Raw genomic sequence first — 16,111 nt, 5'->3', positions numbered from 1 at the left:
CTGGTGCCTTCCTCTCCTCCGGGGGGGCTTGCCCCGCATTGCCGCTGCCGGCGACCTGGGCGTAGGTGGTCCCCCGCTGCAGGCATGCCCTGTAGATGTGGCCTGCTTCCCTGCATAGGTTGCAGCTTTTTTCCTTTGGGCAATCCTTTGCAAGGTGTCCCTCCTCCCTGCAGATGGTGGCTTTGCAGTCGGCCGCCACGTGACCTGGCCTACCACAGGCATGGCAGACTTTGGGTTGCCCTGCGTAGGTCAGGTAGCCCTTGCTCCCACCTATCGCGAAGCTGGACGGCGGGTGTATGATGTTCCCATCACCTCCCTTCTCCTTGCAAACCTCCAGGAAGCGCTCGCAAAGCTTGGCACTCCTGAATGTTACATCATAAAACCTCCTCCAGGGAAATCCTGCAGGCAGTAAATGTCCGCAGCAGCGAACCCACAACAGTCCAACAGGATCCTCTTCATGAAGAAGAAGGTGCGGTCCACAGGTGCACCTTCATCCACCTTCTTCACGGAAACGCGGATGGTGTTCCAGACCCCCTGACCCGGGGCATGAGCACTTGCCGCAGCCATCGTTGCAGGTTGACTGCTCCCCTGAACCAGCATTAGGCCGAAGCCAGCATTAAGATCCACTGGTTTCAAGGGTGCACAGCCAACCCGACGTCCTCCTTTCACCTCCAAGACAGCGCTCTCCTCCTCTCGGTCCACAAGAGAGTGGGTCTTTATTTTGTTCCAGATGTAAGCTGGTTCACTGAGCTTGAAGCTTTGTTCCCAGATGTTTAGTCACCATTCCAGGTAACATCATCAGTGAGCCTCCGGTGAAGTGCTGGTGTTATGTCCTGCTTTCTATTTATATGTTTAGGTTTCCTAGGGTTGGTGATGTCATTTCCCGCATTGGTGATGTCATTTCCTGTTCCTTTTCTCAGAGGGTGGTAGATGGGCTCTAAATCAATGTGTTTGTTGATGGAGTTCCGGTTGGAATGCCATGCTTCTAGGAATTCTCGTGCGTGTCTCTGTTTGGCTTGTCCTAGGATGGATGTGTTGTCCCAATCAAAGTGGTGTCCTTCCTCATCTGTATGTAAGGATACGTGTGATAGTGGGTCATGTCGTTTTGTGGCTAGTTGATGTTCATGTATCCTGGTGGCTAGCTTTCTGCCTGTTTGTCCAATGTAGTGTTTGTCACAGTTCTTGCAAGGTATTTTGTAGATGACGTTCATTTTGCTTGTTGTCTGTATGGGGTCTTTACAGTTCATTAGCTGCTGTTTTAGTGTGTTGGTGGGTTTGTGGGCTACCCTGATGCCAAGAGGTCTGAGTAGTCTGGCAGTCATTTCTGAAATGTCTTTGATGTAAGGGAGAGTGGTTATGGTTTCTGGGCACATTTTGTCTGTTTGTTTGGGTTCATTGCTGAGAAATCGGCGGACTGTGTTCATAGGGTACCCATTCTTTTTGAATACGCTGTATAGGTGATTTTCTTCTGCTGTTCATAATTCCTCTGTGCTGCAGTGTGTGGTGGCTCGTTGAAATAATGTTTTAATGCAGCTTCGTTTGTGGATGTTGGGATGGTTGCTTCTGCAGTTCAGCATTTGGTCCGAATGTGTTGTTTTCCTGTAGACGCTGGTTTGAAGCAGGAAATGACATCACCAACCCAAGGAAACCTAAACAGATCAATAGGAAGTGGACATAACTCCAGTGCTTCACCAGAGGCTCACTGATGATGTTACCTAGAATGATGACAGATTGTCTGGAAGCAAACCTTCCTCCTCGATGGAGGAGGTGACAGGTGACCTAGGGGAGTGGACAACCACCACAAAGAGAGGAGCAAGGCGTGCCCCAGCACCGCAACCATCAGGCGGGAAGAGGCAGCTACGGGGAGCTATAAGAGCTCCTATGACGAGGGAGATTCGCAGGAGGCCCGCCCAAAGCAGAAGCTAAAATTCTCAAGGGAGAAGAAGAGCAGCAGGTGACGGGAGGCGTCCTGAGGCTCCCTCCGACACCCAGCCATGCACCGCTGGGGCCCAGGAGGGCCCCCCAGAACCTTTGGGCGGGAAGCAGGAAATAGCGTGTCCCCAGCCTGACCCAGAGCCGGACCCTCCTGCCTCCGCACCCCTGACGGGGGGATGCCACCCAGAAGGCAGCACGGACGGTTTCCTGAGCCCGGGGAGCGGCCAGCTGTTCGCCCGGGCAATGGGCATGAAGGGACAGATGGAGGGGCTGGGACCTTGGACTTGGGGAGGGTACTGCGGTCACTGCCCACAATGGGGGTACGAGTTGCAAGCGTTAATGTGGGCAGCGTCAAGACCACTGCAGGATGTGTGTACACATTGGCCTACCTGACCACCATCAAGGCAGACTTCCTGTTTCTGCAGGAGTGCGGGATACCGCACCTCAGCAGGTACGGGAAATGGCCGAGTGCCTGGACCTGTGGGCCTTCGAACTGGTCGGGGGGTAACGACTGTCGCTCCTCTGGCCTGGCTATTCTGTTGCGGGGGCGCAACTTCACCATCTCTCAAGTTCAGGAGGTGGTGTGGGGGCGATTCCTAATGGCTGAGTCTCCTGCAGGAACGCTCCCCTGAGGCTGATCAATGTGTACGCCCCAGTGGTACGGAGTGAGCGGTTGGCCGTCCTGCAGCGGCTTCCACCCCTGCTGGCTACGTCCAGGCCGGTCATCCTAGGCGGAGACTTCAACTGTGTCATCGATGCAGATGGAAGATCCGGCGTGGGGACAGCGGGTGGGGGGAGTCAACTGGACGTCACGTCCAGATTCCTGATGGGCACGGTGAAGGATGCCAAGCTGCTCGACATCTTCAGCACCCCTGCAGACGGAGCACAGCGGAGATACACCTGGTCGCAGCCACACGGTTCTATCCGCTCAAGGATAGATTTCCTGTTTGTGTCACAGGCGTTCTCAGTCAGGTCCACAGGCGCCGAGCCGGTGTTCTTCTCTGACCACTGCCTCCTGCTGGCCGACTGTCATTTACAGGACAGCCAGCCGGCCGGCAAGGGGATTTGGAAGCTCATCACGACTCTGTTGACCCCAGAGAACGTCGAGGAGCTTAAGAGGGAATACAATGGTTGGAGAGCCATGAAACGCCTCTTTGAGTCTCCAGGCGACTGGTGGGAGATGGTGAAGGAGAACATCAAGAGGTTGTTTGTCCTCAAGGGTGTTCGGAAGGCAAGAGAGAGGCGGGGAAAGCTGTCGCGACTCCAGAAAAGGGTGCAGAACCTGCTCCTTCTGCAGTTGATGGGGGTCGATGTCCCGGAGGACCTCCGCAAGGTGAGGGGCCAGCAAGCCTCACTCTTGGCCGCGGAGGCCTCCAGGATAACCTTCTGGTCCAGGGTCTGCTCTGTGTAGCAGGATGAGACGTGCTCGCGTTACTTCTTTCAGAAGGTGCACAAAGAGAGCTCTGTGCTTAGCCAGCTGAAGGAATACGATGGCTCGGTGACGTCGCCTCGGCCAGACATTTTGAGGATCAGCAGATCCTTCTATGCCAGACTGTACGACGCGAAGCCCACGGACAGCACGGCCTCTGACTCATTTCCTGTTGTCTATCACGGAGGTCTTAGACGACGGCACGAGGGAGTGGCTGGACCGGCCGGTATCCCTGGACGAGCTGACCAGAGACCTCAAGTCCTTGGAGAGGAATAAGACTCCCGGGAGCGACGGCTTACCGGTCAAGCTACATTCCGCTCTGTGGGACCTGGTCGACCAGGAACTGCTGAAGGTGTACGATAGTGCGCTTTGGGCAGGGGGAATGTGCAAGTCAATGCGGGAGGGCATCATCACCCTCATTTACAAGATGAAAGGGGAGAGGGAAGAAATTAAGAATTGGCGTCCCATTTCACTTTTGAACATGGACTACAAAATCCTGGCCAAGGTCATAGCCAACCGGGTCAGGTCTGTCCTGGAGTCGGTGATTCACCCTGACGAAACCTGTGCTGCGCTGGGCAGGAAGACCGCTGAGAACCTCGCGCTCATCAACCTCGCGCTCATCAGGGATATGAACGCCTACGTGCAGGACAAGCGGGTGGACACCTGCCTTGTCAGCCCGGACTAGGAGAAGGCCTTCGACAGGGTCTCTCATGCTTACATGAGGGACGTCCTTTCCAAATTGGGGTTCGAGGAGGGCATCCGCAATTGGATCCGGGTGCTCTACGCCAACATCGTTAGGGCAGTCTCGATCAACGGTTGGGAATCAGACAGTTTTCCCGTCAGATTTGGAGTCAGGCAGGGCTGCCCGCTCTCTCCTGCCTTATTCGTGTGCTGTATGGAGCCCTTTGCTGCATCCATCAGGAAGGACGTGAGCCTGTAGGGCGTGCCTATCCCAGGCAGCGGAGGCCTTCAGGTCAAGACCTCCCTGTACATGGACGACGTCGCCATCTTCTGCACCGATCGTTGGTCGGTGAGTAGGCTGTTGGGCATCTGCGGCCAGTTTGAACTGGCCTTGGGTGCCAAAGTCAATAGGGGTAACAGTGAGGCCATGTTCTTCGGGAACTGGGACGACTGCTCCTTCATCCCCTTCACCGTCAGGACAGACTACCTGAAGTTGCTGGGTGTTCGGTTCAGTGGAGCTGGGGCGTGCAATAAGACTTGGGAGGAGCGTATCACCAAATTGAAGCAGAAGCTGGGCAGGTGGACGCTCCAGTCCCTCTCCATTGCAGGTAAGAACCTGGTTGTCAGGCACGAGGGGCTTTCGGTACTGTTGTATGTGGCGCAGGCCTGGCATATTCTCTGGACCTGCGCCATTGTGATCACCTGGGCCATCTTCCACTTCATTTGGGTGTCGAGGATGGACCGGGTCCGCAGGGACACCATGTACAAAGACCTGGAAAATGGGGTAAAGGGCATACCAAACACCACCCTCACCCTGATGGCTACCTTTGTGTGTGGCTGCATCAAGCTGTGTGTAGATCCTCAGTACGCAAACACCAAGTGTCACTATTTACTGAGATTCTACCTGTCCCCGGTGTTGCGAAGGATGGGCCTGGCCTCGTTGCCGCGGAACGCTCCGAGTAGTTGGACCATCCTGTACCACCTGTCCTTCGTGGAGAAATTTTTGAAAGGGAACACCTTTGACCACAAGGCCGTCAGGCAGTGGTCAGCACATAGTATCCTCGAGATCCTTCCTGAAAAGGAGAGGTTGGATCCCGTCGTGTGGTTCCCCACGCAGACTGCCAAAGTCGTTTGACAGAATGCCTCATCACCAGAACTTTCAAACAAGCACAAGGACATTGCTTGGCTGGCAGTGAGAGGGGCTCTGCCAGTGAGATCCTTTATTCATGCCCGGAATCTCTGCACCACCGCACGCTGCCCTCGAGGTGGCTGCGGGGGGGACGAGACTGTCGATCACCTCCTTCTGGTGTGTGTCTATGCGCAGGAGGTCTGGAGGGGGATGCAGTGGTATTTGTTGAGGTTCGTCCTGAGCAGTTCCGTGACACGGGACTCCGTGCTCTACGGGCTGTTTCCGGGGACGCACACCGAGACCAACATCAACTGCGCCTGGAGGACCATCAATGCGGTGAAAGACGCTCTTTGGTCTGCCCGCAACTTGCTGGTCTGCCAGCTGAAAGAACTGACCCCGACCGAGTGTTGCAGACTGGCGCACTCCAAGGTCCAGGACTACGTGCTGAGGGACGCGCTAAAGCTTGTGGCAGCCGCTGCCAAGGCGCGGTGGGGAAAGAGTACCCCTCGTCCAGAATAGAAAAAAGGGCCCTATCTGGTAACTGGGCCCAGATGGCGCCTTCTCCAACTGGTCAGGGGGTCAACAGGGACTGTGCGGGGAGACGACTGCCGGGGTATTTTTCTTTGGTTTGTTTTTTTTTCTTCTTTGTTTTGTTTTGTTTTTTCCTTTCACTGGTGTATGTACCCCCTGGGTAACCCGGAGCAGGTTGCATAACTGGGTAGGTGTATAAATGTTTTTTTTTGTCCATTCGATGAATAAAATATATTTTTTCAAATAAAAGTGAGGAAACGTCTAAAAACAAACCTTCCAGCTCAGCGAGCAAACTCATATCCAGAACCTCAACCTGGGCTACAAATCTTCTCGAAACTCGCTAATATAATGTTATAACAAGAGGTAAAATTTAAAATTGAGAGTCAGACTTGTGAGGCTTTAAAATGATGTAGATAGTAAGCAGCATGACTTTGGAATAACTTTAAGTCAACAATCCTACTTTGCAATTGTTACTCATGTTCCAATTGATTAACAGTTAGGTCATTGCAGAAAGATGATGCTGTATCCCACGAAAAAAGAGAGAGCTATTGCAAAACATGCTTGACCCAGTGAGCTGTTTGGTCTCGAGTTTTGATGGTGTTGGCATTGAGTACTGAAATGAAGCACCCTAATATCAAAACTGTTCTAAGCATGAATGCATCAGAACCACAGACCAGAACCTCAACGTGCTGTGGACATTTTTTAGCTCGAAATTCCAAGATTTTCTTTTGAAAAAGGATGGCTGCAGACACAATAGTTGCAAGTGAAAAAATAACCTTGTAATTGAGGCCAATAGGATATACTACCTAAAGCTGTCAAAGAACTTTCTTTGTGATCCCTACAAGCTACAAAGATAATGAGGGGCTCATAAACCTCTTCATATCAGAATGCCACATTTTTCAGATTATGTTGCAAGCTGCAGACACATTATGTATTTTACCGATCAAGAACATACAAGGACAGGGATCAAAAAATCAGTTTCAGCTCTACTGAAGTGGTCTATTGGGACTGAACATTCTCTTTCAAAACCATACAACACAGAAACAGACCTCTCCGTCCAACCAGCCCAGGTCAACCTTAATGCCAAACTAAGCTAGTACTACCTGCCTGCGCTTAGCCCATATCCCTCCAAACATTTCTCTTCCATGTACTAATCTACATGACTTTTAAATGATGTAATTATACCCACATCCACTACTTCCTGTGAAAGTTCATTCCACACTTGAATTGCTCTCTGTGTGAAAAAAAATCCCCTCCTGTCTTTTTTAAATCTTTCTCCTCACATCTTAAAATTATGGCCCCTAGTTTGAAATTCTCCACCCTAGGGGAAAACACCTGCCATTCACCATATCTATACCCCTCATGATTTTATAAACCTCTGTAAGATCACCCCTCAATCTCCTATGCTCCAGCAGAAAAATGTTCCTGTCTATTTAGCCTCTCTCCTTCTTATAACAGGGAAACCAGAGCTGGACAGAGTATTGCAGAGGAGATCTCACCAATGTGTCAGGCCTGTAGTAGTTACTGAATGTGTCACTGAAACCACAATCCAGAGACCATGACTTGAAATCCCATCATGGGGCATCCTGAAAATTTAGGACAGCACGGTGGCTCAGTGGTTAGCTCTGCTGCCTCACAGCACCAGGGACCCAGGTTCAATTCCACCCTTGGGTGACTGTGTGGAGCTTGCATATTCTCCCCATGTCTGCTTGGGTTTCCTCCGGGTGCTCTGGTTTCCTCCCACAGTCCAAAGATGTGCAGGCAAGGTGGATTGGCCATGCTAAATTGCCCGTAGTGTTCAGGGATGTGTAGAGTAGGTAGATTATAGGGAGATGGGTCGGGGTGGAGTGATCTGCGAGCTGGTGTGGACTTGTTGTTTCCACACAGCAGTGATTCTATGATAAATGTACTTAAAGATCTGAGTCATGAAGGCAAGCATGCTAATGCATTCTTAACCACCCTATCTATATATGTCGCATAGCTATATGTGCCAGGTGCAATACCATACAGTGAAGGTAAAAGTCAAAGAACTATCCCCTAGTTACCTCTATGTTGAAGGGAGAGAATCCTTCAACTCTGACTGCTGCAAACGAGTTAAAAAGGAAACAGGACAACAAAGGAGTATTCTCTCATACTGAATGCTGGAATTCAATCACATCAAAACGCATCATAACTATAGAATCTCCACCAAACTCCAAAACTAAGGACCATGAAACTGACAGTTCACCCACTGTCAATGTTATTGGTAACATCCAATGCAACAGCTGCAGTATTCAACCATCTGCTCTTTGTGGACAATTCTGCAACTCATCTATATAACTGTTCTTAGAACGTTTTTGACTTTACTCTTATATCTAATCTGCATGTACATGCTTTGCACTGCACTTTTGTTTAGTAGCAAATAAACTCAGTCTTTGTTCATTCAAGAAGTTCTGGCTGAAGCAAAAGTTAAGTTGGGCCAAGGAAGGAAGACATCCACAAGGGGAGGGGTCCTTTTTAAATTAGCCTTGCTGCAGAAAATTGGTGGTGGGGACGTAACAGGTGGATAAATAAGGGGAACCTGTGCATTCCTCCTCACCTGGGAACTTAACGGTTTCAGGTATCTCATGTGGAACCATACTAAATTGTAAAAGTTATCCAGGGCCTAATTATTGCAAATGAAACAGTAAATAAATTAATTTCTTTTGATATATAATTGAGTGGCCATCCTTAGACGACCCAATGAACATGAAGCTGGTCATTTTTAAAATTGTTTCCGCTGCTAATGTTTTTAATGGATTTTCAATTGCAGCTGATTTCATTATTATTTCTTACAGGGAATTGGGAAAACGGGCAATGGTATCTTTTAGCTTGAGGGGCCAAAGAAATAGTTAATAAAAGTACTTTAACTGCTAAAATACTAGCCTTTACAATGTCAACCTTACGAGAATCCTAAACTCAGACTTACACGTTCTTTTTGGCTTCAGATTTCCGAAGCCTTTCCCCATTTAGAAAATAGCCTATGGCTAAAATCTTCCACCTTTAATGACTACCTCACATTGGCCCACATTTTATTCCATCTACCACTTTTATGCCCATTCTCCTAGACTGTCTAATTCTCAATATTACCTGTTCCTCCATGTCTTTGTGTCATTTGCAAAATTGACAACGATGCCCTCAGTTCTGTCAACCAGATGGTTAATATAATGCTTTTAAACTTCTGTTTTGTACATCCCTGGGAGTGTAAAATATAAACACAACTGCAGGAGATGACCTCCTGCTGCGAGGGTGTTGGGTATCAGCCTGTAATTATCACTTTCTTTTTAATCTTTCTTTTTGAAGTTTTCCTGACTCTGTACAATTGGGATTTTCCAGAGTTCGTTTCCACACAGCTACTGAATTTGCATCTGCAGTCATAAGGTGGCTTTTGGCTTTTTTAGAAAAAAATTAATGTAGCAATTAACAGCTCAGTGTATCTGTCAGTGATCAGAGGTAATGTTCCATGGTTATGACTTATACCATGTGACCAAAGGTATTTGGGTCAAAAATCGCCTTGCTCGATCGTAGCATTAAGTCATAACTCGAGAAACTTGTTCTTAAATTGAAGAACAGCAGATATGAAACTCTCAAAAGAGTGACTGGAAAAAGGCTATGCATTGGCCATACTACATCGAAATAAATGCTGGAGGGAGAGGAATTTCTAAAATTAAATGGGTGAATGCAAGTCAACATGTGTCAAATTGTGTTGAAGAAGAAAGTCAGAAGGAAGTGTTAGGGACCCTAAATGAGATCCGGCAATGTGATGCATTTTACACAATGTAATGAATTGTATTTGAATTTTATATTGAGGTTTTGAGCAAGGGTCACTCGACCCAAAGTGTTAACTCTGATTTCTCTCCATAGATGCTGCCAGATCTGCTGTGCTTTTCTAGCAATTTCTGTTTTTGTTTCTGATTGTGGTGTTTATTGACTAGGTATTCATTTGAACCTGTTCCAAATAGACTTAGACCAAATCAACTGAACAATGTTTGTGATATTTGGTGGACTATGGTTGTAACTCTCTAAATAAACATAGAAGTATGTAAAGATTGGCTCAAGTTCTATCCTTCACTGGAAAAGAATTCACTAGGCCGACAAAGGTATGCACACAGCAGGCACTAACAAAACACATAAGTGTGATTAGATGACTTTCTATGGAATATTGGACATCTTGTTTGATTAAAATTTACTTGCAATAATTGTTGTCAGTTGCTTTTACAACAATGTGGCCAAGAGGAAGCTATGACCATTGACAAGATATAACTGAGATGAGGATTTGGCATCGTGTTCACGGGAATTGAGCTCAGCTGAGTCAGTCACATACAACCGGCCATAAAGAGGATATATTTATTACCTTCTTTGCCCCCATGCTCCTCCTCCTTTTCAGTTGCTCACTGAACATCTGTTGCCATAGGTTGTACCATTATAATGGCGAGGTCATGCCAGATACAACAGACTACAACAAATCATGTCAATGCTCCAGTATGTTATTTTAAGATTCTCCAGATAGTACTCGGCAGTGGAAAAGTTGCTTGATCACCACAATAGTTTGTTTCATCATGTTTTGATTGAAAGCAAAGTGATCTAGGTGTCATCAAGAATGCTACCAATTACCAATTACTAACCAACAGCCTGCTCAGCAAAAAGAACTTAGAGTTGCACAAAAATGTATTGATTAAGTCACACGATAGAAACATTATGAATAGGGTGAGCTTTGATTGTCCAGGTTGTTCATAAGTCACAGGTAGTGAGCCATGTTCTTGAATTGCTGCTGTCCATTTGCTGAAAATACACAAACATGGTGTTTCAGTTGTTGTTACATTCAATCCTGCCTCTGAGCAATGGTAGGGCTCATTTGTGGGATGCCAACTTCACTAAACAGGCCAATCTTTATTGTCTTTCCATAACTGCCCAGAAGACAGTTTTAAGTCAAGTATTGCTGTCAATCTGGAGTCAATTGTAGGTAGGAGTAGATAAGGACAGCATAATGGACATCAATGAGCCACATGGAATTTTGCAACAATTGGCAGTCATCTCATGTTCACCATTAGACCATGGTTTCAATTCCAGATTTTAATTTAATTCAAATTTTACCATATTGATCCCATGCCCTAGAATACGAGGCTAGAGTTCTATATTATTCGTGCATTCCTTGGAACCTGTAATCAAACGTAAGTGAAATAATTCTGCAGAGGCCAGTATCCTGTCACCAAATTACCCTTTATTTACACATGAAAACTCCTTGGCACAGATCCAGCTCCCTCAAAGCCAGCTCTCACAGTGTGAGAGAGATAATGGGAACTGCGATTGCTGGAGAATCGAGATAACAAAGTGTGGACTGAGGCGGGTCTAGGCCCCGAATCATCAGCTTTTGTGCTCCTAAGATGCTGCTTGGCCTGCTGTGTTCATCCAGTTCCACACTTTGTTATCTCACAGTGTGAAGATGTTTTGACTGTCAGTCAGGACTCCCTGTTTGGGCCAGCTTAACATGCTCAATCAGGGAATTCATATTCTATAAGGTCCACCTGGCTGACCTAGTTACAAAGATGACAGGGAGGTTGAATGGGATTTGTGACATGGGAGTTATGGGAAGATAGGGCAGAAGATTTGGTAGAGACAATAGGATGTGTGACCTCTTCAGTGGCCAACCCCTGCCTGATGCCATACATGTCTGACTACAAGAAACCTCCTGGGAAACAGCTGAGAAGGTGGGCAATGTTTGCTGGGAGACTTCCCAGGAGCATGGGAAAGCTATGCAGCTGCCTCTGTGCCTTACTGCTCTCTCAATTTTTGTCTCAACTTGCACCACCTCCCAGTTAAGAATTAACAAAATGATTCCCACATTCAAAATATCTGAATGGTCATAAGCACAAAAGAGAAACCTTTCCTTGTAAAGATGTAGCTCTGTTTCAATCAGTGCTAACTTATATTTTAAACACACAGCTAACTTCAGACTTACTGTTTATCCCCAGTTTACTTCTTCAACTGCCCACTTTACTTAGAAAAGCTGTTTATTGAACAGCTGGTCTAATGTCTCCATGCAAATTGCAGAGGGGTCCTGTCAGCATGATAAAACTCCTGCTTAAAAATCAAAATTGTGTTGTTGTTTCCTTCAGGTACATGGATCACTTGGGTCCTTCCGGCAGCTAAATTTCCAGGGGGCAAAGGAGGCACAAAGCAAATTGATAAGTAAGGCACGACCATTTTGACTGTCTAAATGCCTCAATAATGCCAAGTGAAGGCACTGTAGTTCCTAATTTATTTAGCACAATTTATTTTAGATTCATGTATCGTTTTTCATATGCACATAAAAATAAAAAAGAAACATGCACCATTCAAAACTATCATCTTCATCCTCAAATGCCTTCATATTTTAATTCTTCAATATCTTAATTTATATTCTGATAGCTTTCAGACCAAGCAATTACTCTTTTGTATACATAATTTAAAAGATACTGAATCATTGGCTTTAGTGGGTACTTTTTGTATATCTGAAAAGGCTAGGTATGCAGCATTTTCTGCACTGTCAGATGACATATAGTAGTCCAGGAGCACAGTAATGTTGAATGTTTAGATATTTCCCTTTGACATTTTTGGCATAGAATTAACCTCATTTTGGAATCAGTAAAGTTGACACATATTTCCAATAAAAGGAATCACAAGTTGAGGAAAATCTTCACACACATTGTAATTAAAACATGGCCACATTTTGGAGATTGCTGTGTTTTGTTTTAAGAAGAATTTGACAGTTTAGAGAGGCATGGATAATTTAGAAATACAATTGCGTAAAAGAGTGGGAGATTTAGCTTGGTCGGTAGTGCTGACACGTTAAGAGACTGTGTTCAAGTGTTTCTTGTGCGAGCGATGTGTAGTTATTTATAAACTACAATGAAAAGATACATTTGAAAGAAGACCTATGTTGCAGTCAGTCATTTTAGAAATGGGTTCTCAGTTCCCATTAGAATGCAGAAAACCAAATAACCATAGTCTATTCACTAATGCTGTCCTTTTGAATTAAAACATCAACTGTCTCTCCTACCATTATTTTCCTGTCAACAGTCATTTTCCCTGTGCTTGATTTTAAAAATGGGTCTTCTAATCCTGTAACTACATAATTTACATATAAATAATTTCCCCTTGGCAATTTGTTTGGCATTTTATGAATTGGTGCAAATTGTGGCAGTTTATGTCCACTCTGCACACAATAGAGAGAAAATTAAGGGGACAATAGCAAAATACATTCAATTTCTAAAATGTATGTAAACCTAAAGAGGTGACGACCCTGAAATATTGATTTAAAGAAAACTACTTACATTTTATATTTAGTGAGGTGATGGAAATTGGTCTGAAGCAAAGAGCAGTAAATTGAAGACTAATCTGTTTGCAACCAAGTTCCCACAGACAATGTGGCTGGCTAAAGTCCAGTGCTCCAAAGACACCATTAACAAAAATGTAGGATTAAGTAGTGGTGGATGTTTTGTCCTGTCTATGTGGTCTAATGCGCTCTAGTTTCACAACTATTACTTTTGAATTTGAAGTTCCTCCTTCCAGCTCGCTCTCTACATGATCATGTAACAGTGACAGCATCATGACATCAGCCTGCTGATGTTATATGACATGGGGGTGTGGGAGGTGGCTGCAAGATTCAGTGTGAGCTCTGAGCGTGCAGTGGTAGTGTCCCAGCCTTTGCACCTGAAGACTTAGGTTCAAGTCCCACCCACTCCAGAAATCTGTAATAGCAGCTTTGAATAGGTTGATTGATAAATATCTAGGGTTGAGTTTGAAGTTTTGAATTAAACTGAATAAGGCTGCACTCTTAACAAGAAGCAGTTGACTGTGGAGAGAAATTTACTTATCCACAGAAAACAGCTTTTCTTATTTAGACATGTAAATTATTTTTACTAAAAGATAGGTAAAATAATCTCCTAAACTGCAAGGCTTTGTACCATTAAAAGGTAATTTAGCTCTGAAAATCTGAATCCTTTCAAGGTGTATGTCAGAGAAGACAGCAATGAAATTGATCAATTTAATGCATTTGCACTATTTTAATGATTTAAGCAAATAAACCACATGCCAGTGAATGAGTTATTTCACTGAATTATGAAAATGAAATTGGCACTACCACATTTTCTGGAGCATTGTTAAGAGTTAATAATGAACTTGATGGTTGTTATCTTTTTCTGCAAAAGCATTCAGCAAAGACAGTAGAATCTACCTTACCCTCATTCCCTCAATTATGCTCCTAATGAAATTAATTCACTGGAAAATTTAAATGAGCAGAGGGCCTAGAATGAAACATTATTCAGCTTTGAAACTTGCATGGTGGACATATGACAGCTATTTAAGCACTCATCTTGTGCAAATCCTATTTAAAATATTGTCTTGGACAAATGGAACTCTGCCTAGGATCCAAAGGCTAAGATCTTCTGACAATGATAAATTGTGAAATGTTATACTACAGGGAAACATGCCATATAAACGTACTGAATATGTCCTGTGATCATTCTATTGTTTAAAAACATATTGATACATAATTTTATCATGCAATCAAATTCCAAGAGATTGTTCCCTTAAGAGCCTTCGACATACACAAATGACAACCCTGCAGCTAGAAAAGCACCTATCCATATGGTGACTGATGAATGATCTCACTATTTCATTTGACTATAGGAACCAGCTGCACCTGACTATTTTTCAGTTCTTTGAATCTATTTCCATTTAGTATATTAATCTTTTTTTTATTTTAGTAGATGATTTTCAAAATCCAGTCAATTTCTTGATAAAGACAAATGATGAAGAAGCAAAAATCTCATTCTGCTGTGGCTGTTTGAGTACTAGTGGATATGTCCTGGGCTGTTGAATCACAGAATCATGAGTCTTGGGGCCAGCTTTGCTTGACATTTCAATGTAGGCCTCCCCACTAAATAATTATAACTGTTGAAAGGACTGCACATTTGATCTCAGGGAGTGCAACACAACATTTTGTTCTGTCTTTCTATTATTGCTTTAAAATAGGAACTAACACAAAGTCATCTCACATGTTGTGATAATGACGGAATAATAAGTCTTTGTACAACTAGTAAAGGCATTCGATCCATGAATGTTTTAAAGGTGTGGAGTGAGATGGAATGGTTCAGGATTTGAGAAAGAAGTCTCAGAGAGCTGAGTCCAGACAGCTGAAGGCAGTGACACTGATGTTGAGTAGAGCAGAGTGATCTGAGTCAGTCTAGAGGCTAGTACCAGAAGATCACAAGACATAATAAAGCGGCATATTTGCAGCTGGTTGTAGAACTGGAGATGACAAATTCGAGGAAGGATTTGCCGATGAAGACAAGGAGCTTAAAACAATTCCACAGGGGAAACAGTTAAAAAGCCAGTGTCAATGATGATGAAGGTGAAGAGTAGTGCTACAAAGAAGGGCATGACAAGCCAGGATGGGATCAGTAGAGATGTGGTTGTTTTATGAGGAATCCTGTGGAATCACTGAAGAAAAGCTTTGAGTTGGATTTTCATTATCGAGGCAGGTAGCTGAAGTCAAAACCTTTCCGACTCAGTAGACCATCCCCAACCTGAGGGAGTAAAGATCTCTGACTCCATCTTGTCTCAGACAACTCGAAGCATGACATTCCACTGGAAACATGCTTCTCTGCTGTAACATCACAGCTTAATATTAACCCTGATATGAAGTGTCTGAGGAATATAATGTTGTATGTAAAATTTAGTTGCAATATTCTTCTGTTGGATCTTCAATACCACAATATCCATATATGGACTGATTGGTCACAGCTTGAGGGCTTCCTCTCAGGCAAAATGAAGGCATCGTTGTACTGTCGCTGAACCTATTAGTCCACAGACACAGGAAATGTTTTACAGACCTGGGTTCAAATCTTGCCACAGCAGATTGTAGAATTTGAATTCAACAACAATCTAGAATTGAGATTCTAAGGATGACCATGAATCCATTGCTGATTGTTAGGAAAACCTCATGTGGTACTCTCATGCCCTTTCGGGAGGGAAGCAGACATCCATACCTGGTCTGGTCTACATGTAACGCCAGATCCCCACCAATGTGTTTGACTCTTAACTGTCTTGAGGACAATTAGGAATGGGCAATAAATGATGGCCTAGCCAGTGACACTCTCATCCCGTAAATGAATTTCTAAAAATTGTCAATATGTCCTCCACTCAAGGTAAAGCCTCCTCCTCCCCTCCCTTCTTGCTGTGCTTTGTGGTGGCGATGTCAACTGTTGACTGAGTACCTTGGCCTTGGTTGCACTTCGCAATACTGCCCTTTCTCTACTGTCTATGTACAAGACAGTACAAAGTCCAGTTCTTGCAACATCCTTCATTTATTACACCCTCCCCACCTGGCTGGCCTGGCAGTCTTT

Source organism: Stegostoma tigrinum, chromosome 9, assembly GCF_030684315.1.
Source record: "Stegostoma tigrinum isolate sSteTig4 chromosome 9, sSteTig4.hap1, whole genome shotgun sequence".
In the NCBI taxonomy this organism is placed as follows: domain Eukaryota; kingdom Metazoa; phylum Chordata; class Chondrichthyes; order Orectolobiformes; family Stegostomatidae; genus Stegostoma; species Stegostoma tigrinum.
The sequence above is the reverse complement of the archived record's forward strand: the minus strand, read 5'-3'. Positions refer to the sequence as shown.